Source organism: Fukomys damarensis, unplaced genomic scaffold (assembly GCF_012274545.1).
Source record: "Fukomys damarensis isolate Sample0158 unplaced genomic scaffold, DMR_v1.0_HiC HiC_scaffold_17, whole genome shotgun sequence".
Taxonomy (NCBI): domain Eukaryota; kingdom Metazoa; phylum Chordata; class Mammalia; order Rodentia; family Bathyergidae; genus Fukomys; species Fukomys damarensis.
In genome coordinates, this window is record NW_022900929.1 from 67,645,989 (window position 1) to 67,666,759 (window position 20,771).

Genomic DNA, 20,771 nt, shown 5'->3' on the forward strand with positions numbered 1-20,771 from the left:
TTTTTTTTTTTTTTTTTTTTTGGTACCAGGGATCAAAGTCGGGACCTTGTGCTTGCAAGGCAGATACTGAAACCACTGAGCTAAATCCCCAGCTCCTGGTAACATAATTTTAAAAAGTCAAAAAATGTATAACTAATGCAAATATAAAACTAATGTATTAAAGAGTTTTTCTCACAGCTTTTGATGTAATCTGTGTTTTCAAATAAAACTTTGGCATATATGACATATATTCTTTAAAGACATACTTGTAGTAATACAGACAGGAAGCATTTTCACGGCTATTAATTGTGCGCAACCTAAGTTCTTTTACCCCCCCCAAGGTAAAGTACCCTAATAAAAGTAATGAATGATCCAAGTTCTTCTCTGATCACATGCTCCTTAGAAGGCTCTGTCGTAGAAGGCCTGACACTCAACTAAAGAGTGCTCAGTAATTGCCCTTGTCTCTTTCTTGACAGAGTAAATTGAAAAGGTCTTTAGTCGTGTTAATTACTAGCCTCTAAATTCTTCTTTGGTAGTTATTAAGCACTTATCAAGTTCTAGTAACAACAGGCAGTGATGTTGCAAAGATTAAGAAGAAGAGAGACAGAGACAAAGCTCTGTGCACATAATAAGCAACCAACAGTGAGATAAAACAGAAGAAATAAATTATAAAACAATATGACAAATTCACGATAAAGGTCTTTGAAGACCTTCATTCTCAGCATTTGAGACCTTGATGGATATCTAAAATATTTTTGTAAATGAGGAGAAACAAATGCAAATGCTACACTTCTTTTAGATAGTTTGCTTTATATATATCTAGTAGAAATTCTTATGTAGAGAACATTTTTCATTTCAAGAAGAGCAATCTTAGAGTTTTTATCTTCTCAGAGACTCAAGTACTTCCTTAGTTTGCTTTCCTCCAACTCAGAAATGACAACAAAGAGGATAACTTTAACTCATGCTGTCCTTTGTTTTGTGTACATTTTATCTAAACTTCTAGCAGAATCTTCTTTTGCAAAAATATTAAATTATCATGATGATTTCCTGCTTGTAGTAATTTTATTTACCCCTTTGTCCTTGTTTTTAGTAGGTTTCTTCTTTAAGCATAAGATTGAAATTAGGCCATCATAGGAAAGGTGAGGTTTGTTTGTAAATGTAAAGATTCAACATGAAATAGTTCTGTTGAAAGTATCTTAAAAGTTTATAGTTTATTCCTGCATACACAAAAAAAGGAATGTTGTTGGTAACTGGAACATATTTTGGTGAAATTGGGTGTCCATCAGTACATATCAGTGAGCTTTCTTGTGATGGAGACAAAATAACTGACACCCAAAATTTAAAGGGGAAGCTTGTGGCTTTGAGGCATTCAGTGCATGGTCACCTGGCTCCAAGGCCACGAGAGAAGGGTGTGGTCTAGGCTGCTTAGTCCATGGCACCTGGAAAGATAGCAGGGGAACAGTGCAAGAGGGGATTTGGCGAGGGCCACACACAGTACCCAAGGTCAGTCCTCCACAGCCTCATTGGGTATTCCACTTTACTAATCTGGAAGGTGCTTCTTAATCCAATGAGGTTGACATGTCGGGATTCATGTCCACATCTTCTCTAAGTCTTATGTTTATCTCTATTTATTTTCTGGCTTAATTCAATATATTTCCCAAAAAGAAAAAGAAAACTTGACACATTGACTCTTGCCATTTTAAGACCACATACGATATTGTAATCAGTAACAAAATATTTCTTTTATACCACCTCGCATTTTAAAAAGCATGATGGAGATCATACTTCTGTAACTTTAGTTGCATGTGTGTAGTTCAGACCTAAGGAGCTAATCATTTGAGTTTACTTTTATTCTATTAACACGACAAGATTTATTGATTTTTTAAAAAAATGTTAAACCAACATATTTCCCTGAAATAAGCCAAACTATGTAAGTTTGCTTTCTAATTATTTATTGCTGCCAACAGACCATTCTAATGTGTGATGCTGTAATAACAATATAAAAAGATTTTATTTTTGCATCTTATGGTTTCAAGGGATAACTAGGCACAGCTGGATGGATTTTGCTCTCAGCTTCTTGTAAGATTCCAGTCAAATGGTGACCTGGGCTGAAGTAACCATTTATATATTCGTTATCCATACATAAAGCACTTGATGCTGTTTAGTTTGATTTTAGCAGAGGCTGCCAACTGGAAGGAGGTATGATTGAAATGTACATTTCACATACATTTAAATTAAGAATGTTTATTACAGTAAAAGATACACTGGCATGAATCCTCCTTACTGTATTCCTACTCGCTTCAAACACATTTATCCCATTGTTCTTGCCTCTTTCTAAAGCCATTCTGGAAATCCTCTTTCCGTGATGGAAAGGCAGGCCTATAAAAATGTGAAGGTGTCTCCTCCAGAGCTGGCATCATGTGACTTCTGGCTTCTCCCCAAACTGCAATAACCACGAGAGATTCTTTTGAACATTAAGGCAGCCACTGCAACGTAACTAAACAGTAACCATAGGCTTTGTTTGTTTGGTTGGTTGATTGGTTTTGGGTTTTTTTTTGGTACTGGGGATCAGAAGCAGGTCCTTGCGCTTGCAAGACAGGCGGCAGAATCACTGAGCTAAATCCACGGCCAATAACCATGGTTTTTTAAAAATCATACTCCATTTATGGAATATGAAGACTTCCAAAATGATTCTAAAGTGGTATTTTAAAATATATATGACTTTAGCTTTCTTAATTTAGCTTATTTTTCCTAGTACAAGTCTTTTGGTAGAACAGATACTTCAGTAGTTTTTTTTCCTCTTAAGTTCCAAATAATAATTAAGCATTAATAAATAATTACAATTATAAATAACATAATTTGCATTTATGTATTTTAGAAGGTTTATCAACCATGTAAGTAATATGCAGTATTGTGTGTCACTTATTTGTTGTGAATTTTTAAAGCTATGAAAGTGAACTTATTTAATATTTTCTGTTTTCTCTTTGGAAATCTGAAATGTTGAAATGCATGGGATAATTGAAGTTTTGATTGTGCCAGCTTGGAGATTTTAAAAGGACAACATGAGGTTTGTCCAAGTTTTTCTTAGGCTACTGGGATTAAAACAAACAGTATTGTAAAACAAAACAAAACAGAACTAAAACAACCTAAGTTGTAATAAGGCATCTGAAAATTCCTTTTGTTTTGTATCCAATCTCAGGAGGTTGAGAAGAAAATAGACTGCAGAAAATAATTTTGCCAATATTATATGTTGTTAAGTGTTCCTTGGGAGCAAGCTGTCGAAATGTTAATAGCTGTTAAAAGAAGGGCATATATTTGGCAACAGTTTATATTGCTAGTTTTTTTATTGTTTAGCACATTATGTAGCTCTATAGAACATTATCTGATAGTAGTATCAAAAAAATCTGAAATGGGCAAAGAATAGACATAGCAGATACAAAAATAGAAGGCAATTGTTAAACATAATCAAAGTATTGTCATGATCCTGTTCATGGGGTGAGGAAACCACAGAGATAAATATATTAACTTCAATGTCTAATTAATCTGAAATGAAAAGGAAGATCATTCATATATGCAGGACACGTAGCTTAGTAACACTCTGTGTTCATTCAGTGGAGGAAAGATGGGCTTTCATTCACAATTGGTTGGGATGTCAAGGTTGATGTAACCACTCATGCCAAATGAATGTGAGTAAATTTATCCCTACCACGCTGAGGCTTTGTTGAGAATTCAGGGAAGTTCCCAAACTCATCCAAAAATGGCCATTGCAAGAAGGAATGAGTCCTTCTGCTTTTATTGGTGCTGGAGGTGAGACTAAGGTGAGGTTTTCCTCCATCCAAGGATTCAGTGATCTGAACTTCTTGCTGGAGCCCAAAGAGGGAGGGGCATCAGACTTTCTCCTTGGCTCACCCAAATGTAAGGCAAGGAAGGGAAGGTGAGGATTTAAAATTGTCTGCAGTTGAACATCAAACATAAGGTCCAACTTTGTATTGCAAATGGTTTGTCTGACAAATCTTCAGTGATCCTGCTTAGGGATGCTGGATGTGCAGTCTTCTCAAGAACCCTTACACTGTCCTATTACTGTACCTCTACGCTCTCCACTGTTCTGCTCTGGCGGAGGGCTTTTGGCACTCGTGAAAGAAGAGGGGTCTTAACATTCTGACAGTTTTCAAGCAAATCAGTAAGATTGGTGTTTTTGCTTCTTCGTAGAGTATAAGCACTTTCAATTCTTATTCTTTTCCTTTTAGAATTTTAAAACTTTTGGAGCCATTTTTCTATGTTCTCCTTTTAGATATCTTACTGCTTCCATTTTTCTTTGTTGGAATATTTCTTTCTATCTCAGGTAGTTACAACAGGCATGAGGCTTAGGCATTTTTATTGCTACCTATTCCTTTGTTTATAAAGTCAAAGGAAACTGGGGTGGGAAGTAGGAGACAGAAAGTAAGTGTACAGCTCTGTAGCTCTGACAAAAATCTAGACTAAAACTCTACGTTTGTTGCTCAAATATTGTCCGGCTCTGCTCATATATGTTAACTCTTTTCTATGGGCTTACAGCAAACACACAAAAGACTTGTGAGCGATACCTATATAATAATATTGTAGAGGAGTCATGTGTAAATCACTTAGCGCAGATCGACACACAGAAAGAAATTCACTTAAATGTAGCTTATTATTATTGCTATCACAGAAATGTATGACTGGCATATATTGCATTCTTGATTCTGTCATTATGAGAATGGGAGTAAAAATTTGGATTTACTAGCAAAGAAAGGTATGCATACATATGTGGGTGCCTGTATATGTATAAGCAGACACACATACAATAATTCCCCCTTATCCATAGTGAACACAATGTAGAATATTCCATGGATAACTTGAAACCTCAGATAGTTCCACACTCTAGGTATAAACTATATCATTGTCTCTACATATGTACTCATGCTAAAGTATAATTTTAAAATTACGTATAGTAAGAAATCAACAATTAGTAAGAAAACAGTGTCGGCATGTAACAAGTGTAGCTCTAATTAAAATAATTAAATTATTAAATAACATAAAGTCACGAATTTAAATAATTCAACAGTGACACAATAACATCATATAAAGAATGTATGCTGTATGACATATATGATATATAATGATATACAATATAATATATATATGATATCATAATTTTAAAGTTATGAATTCTCTCTGGATTTTTTTTTTCATTGAACATTTTCAGATCACAGTTGGCCATGGGAAACCGAAACTGCAGAAAGCAAAACTGCACAATGAGGGGCCACCAGATGATAGATTGAGCTATGTGACTCACTGCAAGATTCTGTGCCAGCGGTGACAGTAGTCATGTGAAATACCACAGGAGAACTGTGTGGTCTTGGTTCAGCACAGTAGAATCAAGGAGTGCCCATAAACAAGACTAATAATACTCTAGGTATCCAAAACATTTATATTTCTGTCAACATTACTCAACTTGTGAAGGATCATCTCATCATGCTCTTTCAAAGGGACAAAAACGAGCCCTAGACATTCTATTTGTCTCATTCATTTTTAATGCAGCTGAGCTTTCGATTTACATGCTATGGGTGCTTCAAAGCACCATGTTAGGCAAGAGATATATTTACTATTAAATATGCACATTCCATAAGGCATGCATGGACTTTAATTGAACTCAGGAAGGAGCTACCTGCGAGGCTAGGTAGATAAATGAAACTGTGAAGTTTGACATTTAGACCTACAGCATAGAATTCTCTCCTAAAACTTTAGATTTAAACTTGTCATCTTTAAGAGACACATGTCAAAATCAAAATGTGAAAGAATTGAAAGATAAAGAAAGAAAGAAGGAAGGAAGGAGGGAGACAAGCAAGGAGGAAGTCAGGGAGTAAAGAAGAGAGGGAGAATCAAGACCTGTGAACATAAACTATTGCAACCCTAAAATCTGCTCAACTTCTTTTCTTTGTCATCTCAGTTACCAGCAACTCCAACCTTCTAGGTGCCCAGACGCAAACCTGCGAGGTTTCATTAACTATTAGCTTGCTCTTAAACCACCCATTCAATCTTCTGGGAAATACTGCTTCAGTTATGAAAATGTATCCAACTTCAACCCCCTAACCCTACTTTCAGGGATTCTGATGCTTCATTTTCTAACTTAATTACTGCAGTAGTCTTTTGATTTGGTTCTTTAGCTCCCACCTTCTCTCCAAGAGTCTGCTCTCAATGGATCCATTGAAACACGGCAGACCGTACCCTTTTCACATGGAAATATGGCAGACTGTACCCTCTGCACAGCTCCTCAGATGGCTGGTCACTCCCGGGGAAATGTAACCCTCTGCCTTGTCGTCTAACGTCTCTGATCAGTGCCATCACACCGGGTTGCCTTAATGTTCCGGAAATGTGCCAAGCAGGATCCCCTCTCAGATCTTTGTTCTCTTCTTTCTTTCTGGTATGTTTTTCCCTTTGTCATTCATAAAGCTGACTTCTCCTTAAGTGTCTGTTCAGATTTTACCTTAACCAATAGAAATGTTTTAAAATGATAATCTCTCCTTTTCGTTTCCAAATTTACAATTCAAATTCTAAATTATAATTGCTCTGCCTATAAACCACACAGTAATACACATCCCTATCTAACATACTACGTCATTTACTTTTAAAATTATGCTAGTTAATCATTCTTTCCACAGCAAGCGCAGCCATCTAGAACGTCTAGATACTTACTGGTTTTATACGCTTGTGTTCTCTAAGTGCCAAGAATGAGGCTGGAAAAGGAAAGACTTTCAATAAATATCTATTGCATGAATAAAAGGGCCAACTGTGAACAGAGAGACACGGAGCCATCCATGTCGAAACAGTCAGAGGCACTAGGAATGGAAAGTACCAGCACCGTGCTCTTAAAATTCTGCTGTTTACCAAAGCCTTTGGACTAGAAAAATTTCTGGTCTCCAACAATATAAAAGCTCCTCTTCATAGATTTCATAGATGTACACGAAACTCAGAGTCTCTTCTGCCCATGTGTGTTCTTAACCCTATCCTGCTCTGTGGAAAACAATCTGTTCTTGCAATCAGTGCTTCAAACACACACACACACACACACACACACACACACACACACACAAATATTTCCTAGACTATGTAATAGAGAATCTACAAAATATGTCTCAAACTAGTTTTGGATCTCAAAATATGACCAACTTTTATAATTATAGTTGAGGAATATTCATGTGAGATATCTGACTATTAAATTTTTATCAAGGTTCATTTATAAATTATAATCACATTCTAAAATTTATTACCATAAAGATAACTAACCATAGATTTCAGAATCAATCATTCTTAAAGCAAATATATTTTCAGTTAAATCAAATTGTGGGGAGATTGAATATGGTGTTCTCTTTGAAGTATGAGTTGAAATATTAAAACAAACCAATTAATCAAAATTTATTTAAATATACAGTATGTACCATATTATACCACTATATTTGTATATCCTTACATGTTAACAACATTAAATTTATAAGACCAAACATTTATGCTTATTAGTTGTTGAATATTCTTGAATATTTAACTCTCTGCTTATGAAGTGAATTGTTTTGTTTTGTTTTCTTTTTACTTTGAACAACTTCACATAATGGTGTTTGGTAGTTACAGGAAGATTTCAAGGTAGTTTTTACTTTGAATCTTAAGTATTCAAAAAGGTCTCCATCTGTCAAACGTAATTTGTCACATCAAATTTAATAAATTTATTATTCTAAGAAAAGTGTTTTAAAAATCTCTGGCTTCCCAAGAAAATGTAATTTCTAAATTGCTTATGTTACAGTATATTTTTCTCTTTTCTGTTTCTTAATGACAATTTCTCATTCTCACAATCCTATTCTTTCTGAATATACAGATGATTCAAGCAGCAATAAAGTGATCAAATGCTTACCTTGGAGGGGCGCATTAGATCTTTCAGGCCACTTGAGTCCATTTAGTAAATTGCTGCCCCAGTGCATTAAGTAGAACATCAGTGCCTGGAATTATTAATGCCCTTAATAATTTGGCACTTGTAATTGCCAGTATGGTAGTACATTTGCTTTCAGATTTTTCACAGTAATGATTATTAAGAAAGAATTTGTGCCCAAAGAATTATGTGGTTAGCCATTAGAATTATATAGGCTCTCTTCAATATATAATAAACCCCTTTGTTATCTGATATTAAATAATGAATCTTTTCAGAAGCTGCTGCCAAAGATTTTGTTTCTTTTCAAAATGCAAGGTTTATTTTTTTCTGCAACAAGAAAAGCCACATGCATCTACATTTTATTTCAATACTTTATTTTTATTTTCTCATATTTAGCTGAATTGTCACTTTAAAAACCTTATGTCCAAGACAAAAGATTGATATAATAGAAACAGAAATAGAATCATCTGTGTACAAAGTTTCAGGTAAAGCGGGTTGATAAGTTCTGGAAAGCTAATAGAGAATATGATAATTATAGTTAGTATATTGTATACTTGAAATTAAATAAAGTGAGTCCTAAGTCTAGCCACATAAAAGTGACTATAGGAGGTGATCAACATGTCAGTTAGCTTGCTAGTGGAAACCTTTTCATAGTGCATATGTGATTATGTTGCACATTTTGAATATATAAAATTAGTATTTTTCAATTATACTACCATAAAGCTGTGGGAAAAGTAAAGTTATAATAATAGAATTTCAACAGCTTCTTTTGACATCTGAAAGACTGTACTTCCAAAATGATAATTCAGCTGGGCGTGGTGGCACAGGCCTTTAATCCCAGCACTTGGGAAGCTGAGACAGGAGGGTTGCTCTGAGTTTGAGACCAGCGTGGGCTACATAGTGAGATCCAGGTCAGTCTCAGCTACATAGTGAGACCTTGTCTCAAAAAACCAACCAACCAACCAAACAAACAAACAAACAATAAATAAATAAAAACTCAGAATCCCATGTTGAAACGCTTCAGGATTTCCTGTATCTATCCCTACTTTAATAGAGAAACAATAGCTGGAGTTTTCTTCTACCCAAATTGAAGATATAATCCCATAGTACAATTTTCTGTGTTTCACTAAATGAGCACTCGGTTATTATAGACAGCCATTGGTGACAAGTGATTCATTTGCATCACTAGGCTGGCTGTAGGGCTCATTTAAACCAGCCGTTCCTTCTCACCACAGTGTTACTCAATTTTGGTGCTCTAACAGTCCAAGCAGGAGCATCTTTAAGATGTTGCACTTCCAAAGCATAAAACATCAGTGTTTCCAAGGAGAATCTAATTCACCCTTAACATTCCAGTACTGAAATCGCAGCAGAATATGCATATAGCATATAGCAGAATAGCATATGTTTTCAGATATTTTCATTTTCTGGTGTTCACTTCTAGTCAGTGAGAGGAAAATCAGGTTATATTCCTAAGGGAGATTGGTATAAGAAGTGGGTTTAATTGGAGATTTAGATTCATTTGAACATTATTGTCACCCTTAATGATACGGCATCAGTCCGTCATGTTGTCTTAAAGTGTACCCTGCATAGAGCTTGAGTCAGCTTCTAAGAGTGGTGTTGAAACCACTTGTATTTTTTTTGCTTGCATTTTTTTTTTTGCTATACTTTGTAAAAAGCTTCATCTAATTCAAGTACAAACGTAACGTGGCTTTATTTACCCTGTGATTTTTACCTAGACTACTCTGTTACTACTATTTTTGCTGGATACAAAGATCACTTTCCCATATTTTCTTTTGATTCCATTAGCTTTTTATTTCTTTTACCATGGATTACTCAAAAACAGCCAGATTCCATTATGAGACTCTATCCTACACATTTAAAAGTGAAGATCTGTGTTTTTTCTAATACTGTCTTTCTTCTCCCAAGCCAGATTCAGTGAGGCCCCAGTAACTTCCACGTAGGTTGTGGTAGAACTTTATCTGCCATTCTTCAGCCATCCTTTCCTTTGCTCTTGCTCTCAGGAGATGGGGAGAGGGGAAGGGAGAACAAAAGCTGACTGCTATTGAAAGCCCGTGGCAGTTAATAATTGAGATACACATCACACAAACAAACCCACATTGGAAGCAATAAAGCTGGGAACCTGTTCATGGTTCTCATCTCGTATCAAGTAATTTATCGAATCTATAAGAAGGCAAAAAACCTCACTGAGAAGACAATCGATAATGTGTCTTTAGGGCCTGGGGCTTTCTTTGGCTTGGAGTATGTATTTCAGCTGGCCCCACCTGAGGGTTTTATATTGCATTCCCCTGTGCCTGTTTTCTTGTTCCGTGTTGCACCAAGTGAGGCAAAGTTGCTCTAGAAACCGAATCTGTTTTCTGTGTCCTAAATTTGGCGTCCTGAAAAGAACAAGAAAACTATTTTTCTCTGCCTTTCAGGAGCCTACGTTGGAGGCAGTGTCTTTGTCATGGCCAGTCTAAGAGCATTGCTGTCGCCCTGGCTGAACTGGTGTCACACAGCCCTACAGGTGAGTGTTTCTGAACTTTCACTATGGACTTGTTATTAAGTATTGTGGTCAATATCTTAGATCAATTGTTCTCAAATGATTATATGTATAAGTTCCACTGCAGTGTTTGTTAAATGCAAATGGTGGCTTGCTGTGAGGATATGACTTTGAGTAAGGACAACAAAAACCGTGGAAACATAGATTATTCCGAAATGGGGCCTCTTGAATCTTTGTTCTGACTCCAGCGCAACCTACAGAAATTTGGTGGGGGTTCTTTCATTTATATGACTCGGGACCTCTTCACATTTCTTCTCTGGGACATTATGAACTACTTCTTTCTTTTATTCTTACCATTTTATACAAAATTTTAGCTTCTTATCCCTTCTTGGCATTTTGGCTAAGATCAAGTATACTATGTTTAAGCTTCTTTCTCAAATTCATTAAAATAACTGGTCTACTTTTCAGTTTTCCTGTACTGGGGAATGGCAACTTTTAAGTTCAGCCCCATCCCAAGCTGATATTAGGCAAAATGATTTAATTAGTGAAACGTGGTATTTTTTGGTTTAGCATCAAGTTAACACTCTTGTCAACTGGATCTTTGTGTTTCCTTTCAATAGCATTTAATTCAACAGCCAATTAATTGGAAAACTTACGCTGTTTAAATTACTGGGACAAACTTAAATAAGAAATCTATAAGTTAAGAGAAGAGACAGACAGCTAAAAAGATACTTACAGCACAATTTGGGTGGTTATATGGAATATTTTGAAAACCCTGAGGAAGTTGGAACTCAGGTGAGGAGGTATTATGGAAAACAGGGTACATGAAATGCCTCTGGTCGAGTGATAAAAAGTTGGGCTGCTGGATTGTGCTTTTCTCCCCAAGAATAGCTGCCTTTCTCAATGCCAGTGCATCTCAGGACTTCATTTTACTTTTGTGGTACGCCACAGACAGCATGTCAAGCATTAGCCAAGATTCGAATTAGTAAACACCAGTACTGAATTAGAATATGAAAAAACAATGAAAACTATATTAGTGATGAAGGAACAGGCTCCTGTAAATATGACATGCAGAGAATTGCATTGGAAAACAGACAATAAAAGGCAGCTTCATGAGAAATTGGCGCTTGAGTAAAAGTGTGTGCCGAGTCCTTCATGTGCAGAAAGATAATAAACCTTGGAAAGGAAAATGTCATGAACAAAACTGAAGAGTCAGGAGAACAAAGGGTAGAAAAGTGGTAATACAGAAAGGATGGGAGGAAGAAAAGCACTGGTAAAATTTGTTGAGGCACCAGGCTCTCAAGAGCTAAAGAAGCCAAGAAAGTGGTTGAACTCTAACCCAAATTGTGAATGTTTTACCTGAAAATAAAGACTGAAGAAAAGTTTCAAAATCAAGGCAAGTAAATGTGCATGCGTGTGCATGTATGTAACGTATGTTAAAATGAATTAAAATCATTAATCATCTTTTTCACTTTAGAGAAAGATGGGGAGGTAGGGATGATCAGAAAATGTAGGTCATACTAAAGTAATTTTAACGGTAAGCAGTGTATAGTAAAGTCAGTAAGTTGAGCTACTTTGCAAGAAACCAATACCAAATTATCAAAATCTAAACATTCTATATGTAAGAAAATGTTTTAAACATTAAACCAAATGTTTAATCTACAAATTATAAGTAGGCAGCCATTCCATTTTTGTCTTGCTAATTGCCTTTTTTTCTAAATGTAATTGATACATTCCAAATTTTAAGTAATCTAAAATTTATTTCTGGCTTTTTATTGTCAAAAAATTGAGCTAATCAAAAAATATCCATGCTTGTTCATCTTTTCAAACAGAGTATGGTGTACAACAGAAGAGAAATGTGTATCATAACAAACACAAATCACGTGAATTTCAATTTTAAAATTATGTATTTTAAATTCTCCCTATTAAATTATAGGTTTCTTTAATCATTTGAGAGTTATTTTACTTTTAAACATTGTAGAAGTATGAAATTTTGAGTGTTTTTTTTGGGGGTGGTGGTGTTGTTCTCTCATGTAAAGAAAAAGGGAAAAATTAAAATGGAATTCTGAGTAAGTTTCATTGTTTGGTGGTTTGAAACATTTCCCTCAGTTAAGGGCAAATGATCTTACAATGTCCTACAATTCCAACACTTTTCTTCTCATCACTTTTATCACTATTCTCTTTTTCTGCATTTGTCACTCTTTAGCATATAATTTAGTTGGTTTGTGCTCCATTATGATTGTGGTGGTGCCGGAGGTGGTGACGTTTCTATTTCCTCTAGAATACAAGCTGCAGAAGGGTAGGTATTTTGTCTGTTTACACTACTGTGGTCCTAGCATTTGGAACAAAGGTTGGTGTGTAAGAGTTATTTATTGGTCATTCTTGTTAAATGAATGAATGAATAGATTCTAATGTGCACAGGTCACTTTAAAGCCCACCATAGTGTTTGTCGATAAAAACATTTTATTACGATTTAGAAATTGACTGAACAAAAATTAAACAACACGGACTGCAAAGTCTTATGAAAGTTGTCAGTTCACAAAATCACTGAATCTGAAGCAATTTCTGAAGATTGAGAGCAGAATATAGTTTTAACAAAATACAGGTGGTCCTCCATACCCTGTGATTATTTTCTGGTTTACTCTTCCTTCATACTTACAACTCAATGGATTGTAATAGCTAATCAGATTAAGTATTATTTTACTTAAGGATAAAGAAAGTCAGGCTTATAATAGCTCCTTTAGAAATGGGCACATTTCATCAAAGACTTCAAATATTGTTTCTTTCTCGATTGCACAGCATTGCAGATTTCGTGAAGCTCTTGGTAAGGATAATGCTTTTTAAAATTAAATTTAAGTTTTGGATCACAGCTAACCTCACAAAAAGATAGTTTGCTTATACTGTATGTTCAGAAATTTCAGAAGATTTTCATTGCAACTTTTGTCTATAATTTTGCAAAATATCAGCGCTAAGAGAAATGAAGACTCTCTGAAAAGCTGGCCTTCACAGAGATTCATGCCATCCTTTCTCCACAAGGGTGCCTCCTTTCCATTCATGGCTACCTTAGCAGAGCCACCATGGTAGTGTTACACTGTCGAGAGAAGCTGGGTTAATGCGCTAATATAGCCTGTGGAAAAATATTGTCTCACTGTGAAGGTGATCCTCCATTTTGCAACACAAACCAAAGGCGGAATTAACATTCAGAGATAGTGGTCGAGTGGGGTATAGTTGTGATATTTACTGAGAACTGCATCGAGCTACTGCAAGTACGCACATAAATCTTTTGCTCACAATTTATTACTGTCTGCTTCCATCTGAAAGATTGTACTAGACCATCTGAAGCATGGAAAAGCAAAAACACTATATTTTAAGAATGAGCAGTGTCGTGAATCACGTTCAAATTCCTTTCCCTGCTCTCAGCACCATGGCTAGCTCATAATAATGTGTTATGTAGTCCTGTTGAGAGAATGTGTGCTTGAAGGAATGAATCCGGAAGGGAAAAGGAAGCAGAGCAGTTTTTAGCCCAGTGTGACTGAATTGTAAGGCCCGGCTCGCACAAAGAACTCATCAGCCTTCTCCTCGACACTAAAGACCCAACCAACAATTAAAAAAAAAAGAAAAAGAAAAAGGAATCAAAATGTCAGCAAGCAACAATAACTGTAATAAATTTGTGACCAACTAAATTGCATTATTAGAACTAATTTTAAAGTCTGAAGTGTTTTCCTTGTTACTCTGTTAGATCACAATTTTTCTCTCTAATAAAAGTAATTACATTTCATATACAGCACTGCTATTATCCAATTGAGTTGCAAAGTTGATTATTTTCCAATATTATTATTCTTAGAAAAAAATAAATTAGTTTAAAATAATAGTTGTAATAATGTTAGGAAATTATTTAGGATGCATGGCATCCTTCATAGTCTACTCATTGTAAGAAGAAATATTCTATTCCTTTGATTTATTTCAATTTGATTTTTATGAAAAATTTGTCTACTTCGTTTCTGCATAGACTAACCATTTAGGACTCTGTTTTTGATGCTGCTAACAAAGTGTAAACAGCCATAACAATTCTCAGCAAATTTTTTTCAGGAAGAAAATGGCAGAAATTCATTTTCCTTACAGCTAAGTCGTGGCACCTCTTTGGCAACATCAGTGCGTTTGCACTTAAACCTTTCAGTCACACCAGGTTCCCACTGTATGTCAGAAAAATATTTTATGTATTTTTGTTATGAGAACATTTCAATTCACAGCTATAGCATTTGTAGTTCTACACTTGAGCCAGCCTTCAGTGAGAAGGGTGAAGGAAGAACATCATTGTACTTGCAACACCATTTCTTCACTGTACAGTTTTCAATGTAACTTTAGATCGCAATTGCAAAGTGTCACAGAGGATCTAAATCAGACTTAGTCTGTACAAACAAGACTAAAACAATTGAAGTGGTCACCATTACATGAACCCTATGTTTTTGCTGATATGTTACATGTATTTCAAAGCCACAGAAAATGAATGAATTCTGGTGGGAATAGTTTGTCTCCAATGGTACGGCTTCTTCAAATGGCCACATGGATGAACGATACATGATTAATTATCAAGAGATTTGTGGGACCTCAGAGACAGTCATTAAGCTTTTTATAATCCTGAGATCATTAAAAGAAATAATTATATACCCAGTCTTCTCAAGAAGATGCTGATAAGTATGCATATGTATATACACAACTAATTATATGCATCTATATACCCAGGTATAGAAACATCCATAGAATTTTGCTGTAATATCTTTATCTACTTTCAAAAATCTGATGGATTCTGATTTCGGCATTCATTCTTTTTGCAGCCAGTCCTTTTCCCAGTCTTCCCATTTTTCAGAATAACCAGCATGTGATTTACACATATTATGACCTTAGATAAAAGGCTTAAGCCATAAGACATCACTTTGATTTCTGCAAACAATACTGGTATTAGAGGAGAGTATGCTATGTTGACAACTACTAAAAGCTACTGGTCTGAGTTTTGGCTTTATCAATCGTATTACATTATGTAGGTCAGTAAGAAAATCAGTTTACTGATCCATAGAATGGATATTTTATTATTTGTCTATCTCATAAGGCATTTGAATACACCATTAATTTTTTATTGAAAAATTTGAATACAGTCAAATTTTATCAATAGGAATAAAACAAATAATACAGCAAGAACAATAAATCATTTATTCTGTACATTTTACTAGTTTCTTGAATTGTTTATATATGTATATACGTACATTTGTATTAGTTTGGTTTTCTAACTCAAGAGGTATTCATTGAGCACCTAGTACATTCCAACGCCTGAAATTGGCTTGGGAGGGAATCATAAAATTAATAAGAAGTAATACCTGCTCTTAAGTAGCTCACAATTTTTATTAAGGAATAAAGCATGGACAAATAGTTATACTATAAAGCAAAATATCTATTCCATAAAATAGATGCTAAACGTATTATGCATTTCAAGGTTTTCACATTAAAAGGTTGCACTTGACATGGATATTCAGGAATGAGTAGAACTCTCCCCACCCCTGATCGCGAGTCAAGTGGGATAGTAAAATAAAACTCAAAAGAATTTACAAAGGACAATTATGGTCTAGGAATAGTATGCTTCCCAGTAAAATCACAGTGTAGAACGGTTGGGCAAGATGGATTGTCAACATTTAAGAAAATTGTGGGTATGGATTTGGGCCTTTATACCTCAGTAATATACAACATCTGGGCAACTAAGGATCCCTGAGCAGGGGACCAGTGTGTTTGAGGAGCCACATTCTTGTCAGGGAGTGCAATTCTATCTAGGAAGACCAATTTGATAGGTTGATGAAGATATATTTGGGAATGAGGCATCAGAGTAGTGACCTCAGTGAAAATGTTACTGCACTGTGTAGATCAGTGAATATCTGAGTATGAATTTTTGTGGAAGGGTGATGGATGTTAAAAGGGTCAAGATGACAGAGACAAGGAGGCAACCATGATTACATTTAGGACCCGAGAAAAACTAAGGCAAAGAGGAGTACATAGTATACTTTAAATAAAGTTTAATACAGTTGACTGGAAAAATGCAAACATTATAGTGGCCACATTAATCAAGAGAGAAAAATTCATAAGAATTTGGGGATTCGGGAGAAAAGTTTGATTTTTAGGAATGCAAAGGAAGCTGATTTCTGATTTGGACTGTTGAGCATAAGGGTCACTGTAAATCCTGAGCCCGTATAGCAGATGCAGGCCAGAAGAAGAAGGTCATTTTGGCCATGATTCATTGACACAGTTCTTGTAGAATGGGATTGACTTATCGGTAACAGACACGGATCTTGGAAAATATCTACAGGTGAAAGCATAATACAAGAAACAACAGATGCTATCCGAACAATCACAAAGTGCCTGCACAAATAGTAGCATATATAGTGTTTTTATTTCAAGATCAAAAGTACAGACTATATGAAAAAGAATAAACTGATTAAAGAGACTGAAACTATGGGGAAATCATTGGACATGGCATCTTGGGGGAAATATTCATTGTTGCTTCATAAATATATGAGATCTTCCTGTGAATTGAAGAAAGCAATAAGCAATATCCATACGTTTCTTCTGGACTCGTACAGATCACACTGTAATAATGGAGTGCAACAATTAAACACACAAGTATTCAATAAAAGTTTTGAAAATTTTTCTAAGGATACACAGAGTAGAAGAAACTGATTTGGTCTAAATGATAAAGACCAGGAATGAAGTACCAAAGGGAAGAAGAGTTTGGGACTTTGACACACAGCGAAAGTAGGTGCACAGACCTTGACCGTAGGAAGACATTGCAGAAACTGAGAAAGGCTCCGTCTCCGGTGACCCTGAGTGTTTCAGACACTCTGAAGAAGCAGAACCAAGAGCAACAGCGGTAGGCAGGCACTCTTCCTTCACCCAAGTTTGATAAATAGTAACATACTTCAGCAGAGAGGAGCAGTCCTAACCCACAGACAGGGGAGACCCGCTCGGAATGGTGAGACTGCAGAGAATGGTAGTAAGCAGTACATAGATTTCAAATATGTTCAAGAGATAAAAATCTTGGCGATGGATTAAACACAAGGGATGACGGGTGGAGAGGCGGTGTTCCCGTTTCTCGCTTCTGCTTCCGGGAACTGTTGGTACCATCCTACACAGAAGGAATATTGGAGAAGCTGTAGGTATTCATACGCCACTGTAACAAGCAAGGTTTTTATGTTTTTATTTAATAGTGATAATGAACTCTTGTCAATCTAGCCACACGATCTGTTTGCGTCTCATCTCTGAGCAACAAAAAGGATTGCTTAGCTGTTTGGCTGAGACTGGTTGTGTGTATCCATGGATTTTGTCTCTCTATGTACAACTAATTAGGATGAGGTCTGAATCTATAACACGGGGCTCATTAGCACATGCTCAAATCCACAGAGCTAACCAGGCCCGAAGGATGAAAGGGAATGCATTCATTGTGGAGGAGATTACTTTCATGTCCAATGTGCTATTTTCCAGAACAAATAAATGCAGCTGGAGACTAAAATGGAGATCAACAAATAATTCGTATATAGGAAAGAAGAAATAAAAGTGAAAAAGAGACCAAAAAAATGTGTGCATTATATCCCAAAACAGTCTACATATTTTTCCTGGCATGTACTCTTTATTGCTACCAATTGTTCATACACATATTGTCATTTCATGCATTCACAAACATAATTTTCACCTTTTCATTGGTATTTCCAACCTAAATCTTGTCTTGTGTCCTTCCCTGAGTAAGCCATAGTTTAAGTCACCAACCTACTTTTTCCTACTGCCAATGTGTATGATGAGGCAATGTTTTGCCCTTGATAATTATCCTACTTGCCTATCTTCCCTCATCCTTAGTCATAACCGAGCAGACATATGGTTTTCCTCACTGTGCTATGCCTTCACATAAAATTCCTAAAGCTACACTTGCTAGGCCATCCAAATCTAGAAAAGAACCATTTTTAAATGAGAAAAATCCTCCTTTTACTGAACGATTTCTTCATTTGTTTTATCCCCAGGTTTTTTAAGAATACAAAATTAACATGTGTTAAATGTTAACAAAAAATCCAAGAAGAACTAGAAAAGGATAAAGGAAACCACTAAGCTGCACTTACCAGGTAGGAAAAATGCTATCAGATTTGAGCATACACATTTTCATACATCTACGATACATAATGTTATGCATTTTTAGGCAAACAAAATATAGTAGACAAATGTATATGTTAACATATAAACTTCCAGCCCTTTTTTGAAAATGAGTTCTTAACATTCTCCTCTATAAATAATACTCTGTCTTAGTTTGGTTTTCTCAGAAGCAGTAATTGGTCAAGGGTTTCATTGCAGTACTACATCTGGATGGTGATTACGGAAAGTCTAGTATGGACTTAAAGAAGTGAGAAATGGACGTTAAGGCAATCAAAGAAGGGTTGTTATTAATCTAGGGATCTCTCTGGTACAGCTCTGGGTGTCTCCGAACAGGCTGTTCTGATTTGATCATTCTCCTTCTGGGGCCTTGGCTGAGGGCTCCCAACATCTTGAGGTGGGAGAGTGAAGTTTCTGGCACCTGAGGGCTATAACTGATTGCAGGTCAGTGCACGTTTCTGGTGCCTGAAGAAACCATTTGTACAATTCATCAGCAGAGCAAAAGTTGGGCTGGGAGTTTCAAAATGGAGTAGATATGAGAAGACCACAATCCTCCTCTAATATTTCCTTTGTGCTGGGACTCTAAATTTTTTCAATATTTGTACCATTACATAAATCACCACAGTTTCCTTACAAATAATTATTTACATGGGCATATACTTTCATCACATAATTCTTATAGGCAAAATTTAAAGTTAACTCAAGAAATTAGACTGTAAGCTTTGGTTATAATTTTGGAATAAACATTTATCTGCTGGTATGAATATGTTTATAGTACATTAGATACTATCCTATAATTAACTATAAATATAAAATAAAATGTTAAATATGTAAATAGTTAATAACATTATGACATTATTTTATATTTTCTACCATAGCCATGAGAAAATGTCAGTATTTTGAACCAAAATAGATGTACCTCATGTTATACCAGGACTTAAAATCTGTCCAATTTTCTACTTTAAGACAAGGGCATTATCGATTAAAAAGAAACATTCAGTTTCTAGGCATCAGCAAAACCTTTTTAGATTTTATGTAAAAAGCACAGTCCATAAAAGGGAAGTAATAATACATTGGACCTAATCTTGCCTGGAAACCTTTTATGTGCAAAATACCATGTGAGGAAATGACAGGGCCTGTTACAGACTGGGAGAAAGTGCTTGAAAGCCATATATTTGGTAAGTGACATCAATGCAGAATACAAAAAAAAAAAAAAAAAAAACCTCTCAGAGCCCAGTACTTTTTTTAAAAATGCAATTAGAAAATTTTCAAAAGACATGGCTAAAAACTTCACAGAAGAGGATATTCAGTTGACAAATTAAACGATGCTCTATTTCATTAGTCTTTAAGAACATGCAGATTAAAACCACAGTGAGGTATCACTAAAAAGTAAAGGAATACTTAAAATTAAAGGAGAATGACCACAAATGTGACTAAGAATTTGATAAAAAATTTTCAGGTAGGGATGTAAAATGATTCTCTGGAAAACTATAAGTTTCTTATCAAACTAAATATGGAAGTACCATAGTACCCAGAACTTGCACTTTTGGACATGAATCTCAGAGAAGTGGCACCCTATGTTCACACAAACATGCGCACATGACTGTTTATTGCAACTTTATTTGGAATACACCTAGACTGGAAACAGTGCAGCTGCCCTTCAATGGGTGAATGATCACACAAACTATAGGAAATCCACCCTATGCAACACAATTCAGCAATTGAAAAGGATGAACTATTAATCCATACTGCAGCATGACTAGATCTCCAGGAAATTACGCTGAGCGGTGTGTGGGGGGATCTCAAAATGGAGGCAGCACACGATTTCATTTACGTACATTCTTTTTTTTTTTTTTTTTGGAGACAAGGGTCTCACTATGTAGTCGAGACTGAACTGGAACTCAGTATGTAGCCCAGGCTGGCTGGTCTCGAACTCACAGTGATCCTCCTGCCTCAGCCTCCCGAGTGCTGGGATTACAGGCGTGCGCCATCACGCCCGGCCTACGTACATTCTTAAAATGACAAAATGGTAGAAATGAAGGGCAGATTAGCCATCTCTACAAGAACAGAATGGGCTGTAGGGAAGATAGTGTATTTAAAAAAGAAGGCCATGTGAAAAGAAAAAAAGTTGTTTTTTGATGGTGGTGGATATATGAACTTAAAGATCTTATGAAATACATA

At 35.7% G+C, this 20,771-nt stretch overlaps 1 protein-coding gene across 1 annotated transcript in view; it reads right to left on the reverse strand.

Annotated features, from left to right (window-relative positions):
* Nucleotides 1-16,913: 16,913 nt before the first annotated feature.
* Nucleotides 16,914-20,771, reverse strand: part of Mdga2 (MAM domain containing glycosylphosphatidylinositol anchor 2) — a 736,020-nt gene continuing 732,162 nt past the window's right edge. The window contains exon 18 of the transcript XR_781932.3: nucleotides 16,914-17,580. The gene's annotated coding sequence lies outside the window, so the exon portion shown is untranslated. The remainder of the gene's footprint in view (nucleotides 17,581-20,771) is intronic.